Here is a 12,060-nt window from a genome sequence, read left to right as displayed (position 1 = left end):
CATTACGTTGTCAGTCGTCAGACGAGATTAAGGCCGATATTACATTTGTCGTACGACAAACTTTTCAAGCGCATTGATTAGCTAATTTCTAGAGACTCCAGAAAGTTTCTATTTCAGCCAATCAATGCGCTTAAAAAGTTCGTCGTACGACAAATGTAATATCGGCCTAACCGCTATATTCGTACTGTTGTATTTACGAACGTACCACACCACCATACCTTTATAGTAAATATAAACAAAGCGACCGGCCGAGTCTCCGCGAGTCTTCCCAAAGTGACGCGAAAACGAGGTGCCGGCGGTCACGGCTCGCACGCACACAGTCAGAGAATCCCGTACGTGCTGCGCAGAGCGCTCTGCGCAGCATGTACGGGATTCTCCGACTGTGGCGTGCGAGCCGGGACCTCGTTGTGGCAGCACAAAGCACAACAGGCTTAGTACTGCGTCGATTATCGTGAAGGTTAAGTCGAAATTCTTATGATTCTCATTGTACGTTTTATTCAAGTTATCAATTTACGTATAATATTCTGAAAAGATAACTCAATTGTCTAATGACTGCTGCAACGCGTTTGTTAATAATGTAAAGCGATACAAATTATTGTATCATACATTTGTATTCGTATGTGTTGATATCGCGTTTAATAAAAATCAGCTAGCAAGTAAAAAAATTTATGCCGCGAAAGTGACGTATTTGATTCGCGTAGTACAAAGTCGCAATCGGACTTGAGTTAACTTCAGTGCTTCGACAGAATCTGGTCGTTTCCATGCTCGTCCGATCTCGTCTCGTCACTCATCTAGTTATTTGTGGCATTTGTGGTATAGATTTAATCGATCGAACGCGAACAAGCGCTATCAGTGTTAGATATGAAAATTTCTCGACGTTTTTAGCCACGTTCAGTCGCACGTGGTTACGTATAGTGTCGGACACGCTTGTGATCGCGATCGAATGTCGTGTGAGCATCGTGAAAATCGAAAAGAAACGGCAAGTTTTCATCGCTATCATTTATATTGCGAAGACTGTTACTAGTTATATTGCGATGTTAACCGTAGATATCTAGACCGAGTGCTGTGAGGACCAAGGTGCACGTAGCGTAGCGAGAGAGAACGCTATGCTACGCGCGAGCGAGAGAGAACTCTATGCTACGCGCGAGCGAGACAGAACGCTATGCTACGCGCGAGCGAGAGAGAACGCTATGCTACGCGCGAGCGAGAGAGAACGCTATGCTACGAGCGAGCGAGAGAGAACGCTATGCTACGCGCGAGCGAGAGAGAACGCTATGCTACGCCCGAGCGAGAGAGAACGCTATGCTACGAACGAGCGAGAGAGAACGCTATGCTACGCGCGAGCGAGAGAGAACGCAAGGGGCACGAAACAGAGTATGTCCTTTTCTACAAGCATCTTTACCCCCCACTTCTTAAATAAAAGCAAACGCTCGATCTAGATATACTATGTCTATGATGTCAACAATCGCTTATCTCATTTCAAGTTACGATTCGAGATTAAGTGAGACTGAATATTATTCGCGCGCGTAAGTCGGGAGTGTCGAAAAATATCAAGTATATCAAGAAAAATGTCGGGAGTGCCGAAAAAGTATTGTGACGTATTGTGCGTGGATATAGTACACCGTATGGATAATGAGGATAAAGAACAGCCGCGTTGCTCGAGACGATCGTAACATCAGGCATTACTCAAGTAAGTAATCATAAAATGATGGAAAAGTTGACAAAAAATTGAACATTGAAGATTATAATCGTGTATCGTGTCAATAATGCGAACGTAAATACTTTCTCTTTCGAAAAATTTATTAATTTCGCCAAATTAATTCTCATCAAGTTTGACAAGAAAATTATTGTTAAACATTAATCAATATTGTTATTATAATTAATAATTAAATTACTTAATTGATCAACATTGTTAAATATTGATCAAATATTGAAAATGTTCATTAAAACCCTTTCTCTGATTGTTTTTAAAAATTCATGTTTTATGTATATAATAACTTATAATATAATATTAATTTATATATTAATATAATAACTTCAGGATATATAAAAACTGTATTCCAAAGAGAATTATTGCTCTTATATCATTTTTTAAATACATTTATTTTAAAATATTTAATTACAATTTTAATTAATATTTACGCGTATTTCGATTATTACATATACAGATAAAGATCCATATATTATACATGAAAAATGACTACAGGTTTTATGATTTTCTTTAATGAATATTATATTTACATGAAATTATATAAGTGGAAAAAATTAAGATTTCACTATATTTATCTAAATTTTCAGTGCTTTATTTTTAATAATAGTCTGAATGCCTGACATGTAAATCGTCTAATTTTTATTTAAATTGATATTTAAAGTAACCTAAAAATATATTTATGTAGAAATATCTATATTAAAAGCATCGTTAAAAAAAAAAAAAAAAAATTATCTCAATAACGAACAAGAAAAAGTAATCGACGAAAATCGATCCGTCGCGAGGAGTAACGTATGTGCAAAATCGATTCTCTCGTGTAAATTTCGTACTAGCGAAGCCTTCCTCTCGCATTCTTGCACGCGTCCATCGCGATATCAGTCGTCGATCGATTTATTATCGCGTGAAACGGCACGCGTTTGAAAGGGCCGTGGACGGCGAAATAATACGTACTATCGTGTTGTGCGACGCGACGCGACGCGAATGACCGAGTTAAGTGAAGAAGAGTCGCACCAGCCGTCCCACCATCCGCCGTCCAAATGTTATTGTTTATTGTGGCCGAACGACAGCTTGATTTATCAGGTGAGTCGGTCATATCCATGTGTGAAATAGTGGCATAATCCCATTGATTTGTGGCGACCATTGTTCGCATCGGCACTCCGTTGAAAGTTTTTTTTTTTTTGTCTTTCTCGCTTTATTTCAGGTTATTGTCTCTCTCTCTCTCTCTTTCTCTCTTTTCCTTTCTCTCTTTCGTTCTCTCGTACCGTTTCGACAATTTCCGTTTTTTGCGTATCGTTCACGAGACGCGTTTAAAGATCGTATTAAATTGAATGCAATTAAATTGTAATCGCACTTAAGTAAGATTAATAATATAATTTTATATATTTTTTTTAACCGTATACATAAAAAATGTCACATTTGGCTTGTTTATTCTGTAATATAAAATATATAATGTAAAATATAAAATATTTAATATACAAATATAAGTAACAAGAGAGAGAGAGAGAGAGAGAGAGAGAGAGAGAGAGAGAAACTCTCTTTCTTTCTTTCTTTTTCTTTCTTCTAAGACATTTAATATATTTGAATATAAATTATCCCAGTTGCCACCTTTTATGTATTGATAATTTAGTATTATATCAAATAATCGCGAAATATTATCTTGATATATGTGAAACCTTTGGAAATGTCGGTGCTATTATGCAAAAAATTTTGTCCATTTTCTTAAATTAGTGTAGTTAATCACAAGCTTTTTATTCTGAAATTAAGTTGTTTAAATAAATAATTTTCTAGAGATTATTTTTACAAAACTGATACCTTTACAGAAACAAAATTATATTTATCTATTTCCCCCCCCCCCCCCCCCCAATAAATTTGTCATTGCTTGTTGAAACACAAATAATTATAAATGTAAAAAAGGAATTAAAGTCGCATAAATACGAGTATAAATATAAGTATAAATATATTTTATATAATATCTCGCGGTGTATCTCATTGTCAGATTTATTATGAAAATTATTTTTGTGATTTTTTTTTTTAAATATAAATATTGGAGAAGTGTTTTGCAATTAACTGTTTATCTGAATTTGTAATTTCTTTCCACAATTTCTTATTTCTATCGATACAGCCAATTTGACATTATTCCGTCTCGATTATTCATTGAATGAAGGATCCAATCGATTTGAAAACGACAGATTGATAGCGCGATGTGAAGTACGAAAAAAGAGAATCGTGCGTGGAGTATGACTCCGTTGTTTTACGGTGATAAAACGGTAAGAATGTTCTCTTACTGACAGACACTTTCTGTTTATTCCTCCGACATTTTCCTTCGATTACTTTTTGTCGGCATTTCCGGGGTCACGGCCGGGTGTTGGTTGATTTTCCAATTGGCGTTCGCGTATTGATAAATTGTTGAGATAACGTGATAATGATAGAGTGACATTGCGAATAAAAGGAAATAAGGCATAATTTCTCGATGATAGATGTCAGACATTATCGTCGCGGAATCTCTCCCGAGAGTTCTCTCCGATGAATGCGTAGGTCGTGTACATAGAAATCGATTCGCAAATTAAAAAGTCTCTCGGTAGCTGTTGCGTGCTTTCAATCGTCGTTTTTACCACTGTAGTTTTCTTTGTGTGATTATTTTTTTTCTTTTCGTATTCAGGAATGCGACTGGCAGGCGGAAAATAATATACGAGAAAGATCGCCCGCGATTAACGCTTTCACGGCCGGGGAAGTCGAAGGGTTTTATAAAGATAACGTGTCGGGTACCCATATTAAGTTAGCCCCCCCACCAACGCCAAATTAAATCAAATACATCAAATAATTTAGTGCTAATTATGTGCTAATTAGTTGCCGTAGTCCGAATTTTGTTGCTCAAACCGTTTAGCAGGAATTTACATTCAAAGTGGGGGGTGCTAGCTTGACATTAAGCCAGCCCCCCCCATAGTGAAAAAAATATTTAGAATGCTCGAATCAAAAAATAAAATACACTAGAATTTGTTGCTATTTTGTTATTCTAAAATAACAAAAATATTTTTAAAAAAGTATATAATTTAATTAATACCACTATATACTCAGTCTCGCCGCGCCGTACCATTCACTTGCGCGAAGTAAAAGTAAATAAAAAAATGTATTGCTCGCATGTATTTGGTACTAAAATAATCTGTGGACAATATACTGTCGAAATATATGAGAAACTGAATTTGTTGCTCCTCTTAAAGTATTAAAAATCGATACTTTGTCGCCGCGGACCCTATACGACGCGCTCTTATATTATATAAATTAACTAAAAGAATTTGTTGCTCGCATGTTTTTGGTATTAAAATAATCTGTGGACGATGTACTATCGAAATATATGAGAAACTGAATTTGTTGCTCGTCTTAAAGTATTAAAAATCGATACTTTGTCGCCGCGGACCCTATATCACGCGCTTTCCTAATATATAAATTAACTAAAAGAATTTGTTGCTCGCATGTTTTTGGTATTAAAATAATCTGTGGACGATGTATAATCGCGCTTGTGTGAAGAGCGTTACGGAAAATTTAGGCTGGACGGATAGGTGGGGGGAGGGGAGGGGAATGTCGTCGAATATCTCTTCCAAGAACAGGAGCGAGCGAGTTTTTTGCGAGAAAAAAATCGTGCGCCAAAAAACCTTCGCGATACGAACAAGGATAAGATAACGAAGCTCGAGCGATACTTTTGCAATCTCGCGATTATTTTCTGGCGAAATTATACATATAATTGAAGAAGAATCATATATTTTAAAAGAATATTAAAGTATATTGAAATACGAAACGTGTGAAAAACGCGACGCGAAGCTTCACCAATTGTAAAATTTCTCATTTAGCTGTTGGTACTCGTGGTTTCTCGCGGCATTTCAGAGACATCGATTAACGTTGACACGTCACCCTTAATTGGATTTCAGTAACATCCATAGTTTTAAAACTAACCAATCACCAATCAAGAATCGAATGACCGTGATTGGTCAATTTTACAACCATGAATATTATTAAACCTGACGTGTAAAATTAGTCGACTAACTGTCGACTAACCGAACACATTTTTTTTTTCTCTTAAATAAGAATATTTTGTTAGGAATGTTCATATGTGGTGTGTGAGCTGCTTTTCAGATATATTCCTCCTTGAATCTTACACATTCTATTCAACGATTATTCTCGTTGTATTATCGTTTCGCCATGAAAATTGATCGAGATTTTGTAATATAAGCTCTCTCTCTCTCTTTCTCTCGAGCCGCGCTTCTTTGTTTATATCTGAATGTTTACGACCAAATGTTTTTTGAACGCTTCTGTACCGAGACGTTCGGCGACGCGGTCCTCCCCTCTCCTCGCCTACCCGTCCAGCCTAAATTTTCCGTAATCGTGTCAGTCTCTTCACACAAGCGCGAGTCTCAAGACGAATTACGGTCGCGCTCCGTGTTTCTCGCGTCTTTTTATCCGTCGAAAGTGAGATCCGCGTACGAACGAGTGTCGGGGGGGGGGGGGGGTCTTGTATCGAATAACAGGCGATTATCCGAGTGTAATATATTAACCCGTGTAATCGTGATTAAGGCATCTTTCGATATATATATATACTCGCAAACGACAAGATTTTTCCCACGCATCTTTTATCTATCGAAAATGAATTTCGCATCCGAACGAATATTCGAAATATCCGAATCGAGAGTAATTTGTAGTTTTGATATATCGACTTTATAATACGATACAACGATCGATGAATACATTATTTAACATATTTTTAGGCGCTGAAATAATTTACTCGCTATCGTATATAATAATATTGCGTTGAAAATATAAGCGCGTCGCGTTCGACACGTTTCTGCTTTAATATTCTTTAATATTGTTTTCAAATGTAATCCTTTTTTCAGAGTTATATTCACAATTTCATAAATCGAGATCGCAAATGAGCGTCGCTCGAGCTAGTTTGATTTATCTCGCGCAGGATTTTTCGCGTACGGTTTATTTCTTGGAAGAGACGCGCTCGCTCCTTTTCCTGGAACGGATATTCGACGACGCGTTCCCCCCTCCCCATCTACTACTACTCAACCTGCCTAAATTTTCCGTAACCGTTACAGTAACCGTCGTATTGCATTAGCGTGCGAGATTGAAATATTCTTTCCGTATTTCTCGCCTTTTTTTATCCATCACAAGTTTATCCCGTGTATAAAGTGGATGTCGTGAGTATCGGGAATGTCGATTAGAATCACGGAAAATCGTCTCCGTCCATTTATTAATACGCGATTATATGTTCTTTCATGTTTATAATCGGCATGGAAATAATTTTACCGCGTCATTGCATATGGCGGATTTTGGACTACGAGTGAAATAGTGATTATGAGAATAGTGATTATGCATGAGTGGACAAATTGATAGACTGTCTCGTCTCAATTTGAAGCGAAGGGAGCAACCGGAAACGGAAGGGATCTCGCGATGACCAGATGCAGAAAGAAGTGAGACATGCAAGGGCGGTGCATCGGTCGGTCAGTAGAATTTATTATTAAACATTTAAAATTGTCAATATAATTTTTAGTTTATGGAAACAATAGTATTGAAAAATCGGGGGGGGGGGTTTATTAATGATTTATAGCTCATGTATAAATATTTAGAATTATAACTGACCATATTATCTTTGCCTTGATTATTTCTATTATTCGTCATTGATGATTACTGATGATTTCATAATTATAATCGTTGAGCGCATTAATTTTACTATTTTATTAGCATTCGAAATCATCATTAATACGATTACATTTTATTTAACTCTGATCACTCTGTAATCTTAACATCCTTAACGCGTCATTTTTAGAGAATGAAAATTATCAAACATGTGCATTAACGAAATTAATAATATGCATGTCAATTTATTTTTTAATTTATGGAAACGATGATATTGAAAAATCGAGTTGTTTTTTGATTAATTATTTATAATCTGATAATCATATAAATATTTAGAATTAAAACTGACCATATTATCTTTGCCTTGATTATTTCTATTATTCATCATTGATGATTATTAATGATTTCATAATTATAATCGTTGAGCGCATTAATTTTACTATTTTATTAGCATTCGAAATCATCATTAATACGATTACATTTTATTTAACTCTGATCACTCTGTAATCTTAACATATATCTTTAACGCGTCATTCTTAAAAAAGCAAGAGGAGCAACAAATTCAGTTTCTTATATATTTCGATAGTACATCGTCCACAGATTATTTTAATACCAAAAACATGCGAGCAACAAATTCTTTTAGTTAGTTTATACAATATAATAGCGCGTCGTATAGGGTCCGCGGCGACAAAGTATCGATTTTTAATACTTTAAGACGAGCAACAAATTTAGTTTCTCATATATTTCGACAGTATATTATCCACAGATTATTTCAGTACCAAATACATGCGAGCAATACATTTTTTTATTTACTTTTACTTCGCGCAAGTGAATGGTACGGCGCGGCGAGACTGAGTATATAGTGGTATTAATTAAATAATATACTTTTTTAAAAATATTTTTATGTTATTTTAGAGCAACAAAATAGCAACAAATTCTAGTGTATTTTATTTTTTGATTCGAGCTTTATATATATTTTTTTCACTATGGGGGGGGCTGGCTTAATGTCAAGCTAGCACCCCCCACTTTGAGTGTAAATTCCTGCTAAACGGTTTGAGCAACAAAATTCGGATTACGGCAACTAATTAGCACATAATTAGCACTAAATTATTTGATGTATTTGATTTAATTTGGCGTTGGTGGAGGGGCTAACTTTTGTGTCCGGTTTCACGATGACGCGAGGGGGAGTCAATAAACGCGGCAAATGTAGGCGTAGCATCAAACAATTTATTGTATGAAAGATATATAATCATCGCGTATTTATCACTGTATATTGAACCACTCTGCATATACGGTTCTTTTTGCGAGACTGTGAAAATGTTAAATCTCACATACAAATATATATATATATATATATATATATATATATATATATATATATATTATATAAGATTTGGTCGCTAGCGAGCGTTAATTGTGAAAATATATGGAAAATATTAATTTGTCTCGTTCATATATTGAGTTTTATATCTCATTGAGTCTCTAATAAAGTGTAATTAAAGAAGATACTTGAAAATATTTTTAAAAATTTATAAACAGATTTGGAAGTGAAATATGATTATTGTTTTAAATATAATATATTCTAAATATTACCTGCCCTCTCTTACCCAAAAAATATTGCCATTCTAATATAAAATCATGTAACTTACGAAATGTGAGTCAAAAAGCCCGGGTAACAGACTACTCTTGTCGGATCTTCTCGGCTCTTTTTCTTCCCTCTCTCTCGTGGTAGATATCTTGTTCTCTCGTAAGTAAGTAGCCGCGTGGTCATCAATAAGCCGACCTACTATATGCCTCTTACGCAGACGAGTATTATGGCGCGAAACGGCGGGCGGTCCCTTCCGTTTGACGAGAGCCATTCATTCTCATCCACCTACGTTGATACCCACACATCCGGACGGCGGTAACACGCACGCGTGCACGCGTGTTCTTCCATTGTGCATCCATCTATCACATGTCAGAAGTAACGCGGCTTAGGTGGGTCGATCGAGGCCGAAGGTAGAGGACCTTGTATATCCTCGAAGCGAAGTCTCGCTGGCAAACTCGTCGATCAGACCTGTCGCTAAATGAGCGGGGAAACACTCGCGAGTAAGCAAATGCGAGTAAACAACGGTGGATTTATGACAGCTGCCGAAGCACGATTTCGCGATTAGAGAGATTGGTCTTTTGACAATTTTTATCATATCGGAAAGATTATTATTTTTATTTAGAACAGAAAATCTGTCGTAATTGGGAATGATTGAGAAAATTAGATATTAAATTTAAGAAAATAATTGCACAACGTCAATTATTTATAATTATTTGTAATCATATATAGTTAATGCGCCTAATCAAATATTGTATATTATTACTGTTGAAATTTATATATATATATAAAAATCATTTAATAATTTTTAATATTTTATCTTAATAATATACATAAATTATACAACATATAGAGATATCCATAAATATTTTATAAATGTAAAAAATATTTTTAGTAAAATCTTTAATATTAAGGAATATATACCTATATATAAGGTATTAATTACAAGATTAATTTGGATAAAGTTCCATTAAATCCAGTATAATTACAATTACAATTTTCACGCGTTCAGCATTTATGTCTAATCGTCTCTGCGAGCGTAACAAACCGCGTAGCATTGCGCTGCGTTAACGGGATCGCATATTCGACCTTAGCTCCCGGCGTTGTCCCTGACGCGGAAGGGCCTCTAGTGGCAGGAAGCTCAGGGCCCTTTGGCGATGACCTGCCAACGGCTCGCGCATTAGCTCGACAGATAGCGGTGCCTAATCGGGCCTCATAAATTACCAAATTAATATCCCGCGTTGCCGACGCTAGGCTATCCGTCAGGTGTCAGCCACGGTGCAGATAGCAGTTGCCTCCACCTCCTACCGCTCTCCGTCTCCCTGTACCATACTCTAACGTCATCTTCCGCGCTTGTTACTGACGGACGGACATTCTCTTAACGAACGCCCGTGTGAAGAACGACGTGACGACATCGCGAGAAGCGCAAAAATATTCTTTATCGATAATCGAGTTAATTGTTGATCGCGATTATATGTATATAGAACTGTATGGATCTTTTACATATTTACAAAACCGGATTGAGATAATATGAAATCCTTAAAGGTGTAGAATTCTATATCAATTGTATAAAAATTAAAAAAAAAAAATGAGAGATTAACACTCGATAGAAATCGGCGTTGACTTGAAATTAACGGGAGAGCGGAGAGGAGCTCTATGCGGGAATGCGAAAGCTTGAAGAGCTTCCTATCAATCTTGAGTCGCCGACGACAGGCGATCCGTGCAAAATCAGCAACACACTAAAGTAGCCATCTCCTCCATCTTTATTGCTCTTTATACCGTGCACCAACGTCATCTCTCGTCTCTGGCGGTGACGTTTAAAGTTGTTCGAGCGAGCGTTCCGCTAGACGGATATTGGTGGCACCGGAATGTACGAAAGCTCCGTCAAAGTTTCGAGATAAAAAAATTTGCCGACTCTAATCCTTTTCATCGCGCTCCGACATGCGAAAGATGACGGACAAATTACTCCTTCATTAATGATTCGCCTAATACTCGATACGGCAAGCGGCATTAACAAAAGGCACTTAAAAGTGCCCGTCAATCTCGAGTTGCGAGCATCCATCAATCTTCAGACACACGCTGTAAAAGCGATTTTAGAACGTGTCAGTTGCTGCCTCTTCCTGTAAACACGTTCTTTTCAATATTTTCGAGCATCTTCCACGAGAAAGATCAATATACTTATGTGTAAGAATATATGCAATCGTATCTTTTCAAATATTTTCGAATTAATAATTTAATTTTAAGCTTGAAAAAATTAATCCCTAATTATAAATTAATTACGATATTTTGTATTTGATATTTTCATATTTTATTTTTATTATTAACGTCAAATAAAGTAGTTATTTTTTATTTATTTATTTATTCAATCTATTTTTAGTAATAATAATAATAATAATAATATTTTTTTTATATACATTTAATATTTAAAAATTTGAATCTAATTTTAGAATATAAATTGAGAATATAATAAAAATAATATTATTTTTATTTAGAAAACGAGAATTAAATTTCTAGTCATATTGTTTAAACTACGATTTTTGCTATGTAGCCAACAAAAAGGCACTCGAAACATTCCGCGTCAATCTTGAGTTACGATTGATAGAAAAAGCAGGTTCTCGGGTAGGAAACACACTGTGTACGTACGCGAACAGACGCGAAAGGACCACCCAGGGTGTCCCGGTGTTCTACACAAACTAACGGAGTAAGTATGCGAGTGAGAATACGTCGTCTCATCAGTTTGGTGTCCATTTCTCCTATTCGTCCTCTCCGTCTTGTCATCCGTTTCGTTGGAGTCGCCCACGCGTAACGCGTAACCGCATAGTAAGGTGAGCGCGTATCTGCGCTTCATTATATCGCTATTTCGGGACATTTTGAGTAGATTTAGATAGATCTTAGAATAGTAAGTCTAATGTATTTGTAATGCATTAAATTGAATTCTATAATCTAGACGGCGTGCATGGTTCATTTTTTCTTTTCTTCGTGTATATAACTTTAAAGATATATTACGAATAATATAAAGAAGTTTTTTTAATTCTATTATGTATAATTTAGCATATGTGTGAATTAATCGCATGACAATTACAATATGTTTTGCTGTATTAACAATATTTTGCCGTATTATTCATCATTGAAGGCT

General features: G+C 35.8%; 1 protein-coding gene across 5 annotated transcripts in view; it reads left to right on the top strand.

Annotated features, from left to right (window-relative positions):
* The window catches only part of Tio (zinc finger domain-containing protein tiptop), a 147,175-nt gene that overhangs the window by 25,386 nt on the left and 109,729 nt on the right, over nt 1-12,060 (top strand). The window contains exons 1-2 of one of the 5 annotated variants that reach the window (XM_070315766.1): nt 410-457; nt 886-1,690. The exons of 2 other annotated variants lie outside the window; for them this stretch is intronic. The gene's annotated coding sequence lies outside the window, so the exon portion shown is untranslated. Of the gene's footprint in view, nt 1-409; nt 458-739; nt 1,691-6,655; nt 7,204-12,060 lie in introns of those variants that run through there. 2 more of the 5 variants (XM_070315765.1, XM_070315768.1) reach the window with 2 other exon arrangements.

Source organism: Polyergus mexicanus, unplaced genomic scaffold (genome assembly GCF_030449975.1).
Source record: "Polyergus mexicanus isolate NDT 795.1 unplaced genomic scaffold, iyPolMexi1.0 SCAF_2, whole genome shotgun sequence".
Taxonomy (NCBI): domain Eukaryota; kingdom Metazoa; phylum Arthropoda; class Insecta; order Hymenoptera; family Formicidae; genus Polyergus; species Polyergus mexicanus.
This window is presented reverse-complemented; position numbering and strand designations above follow the sequence as displayed.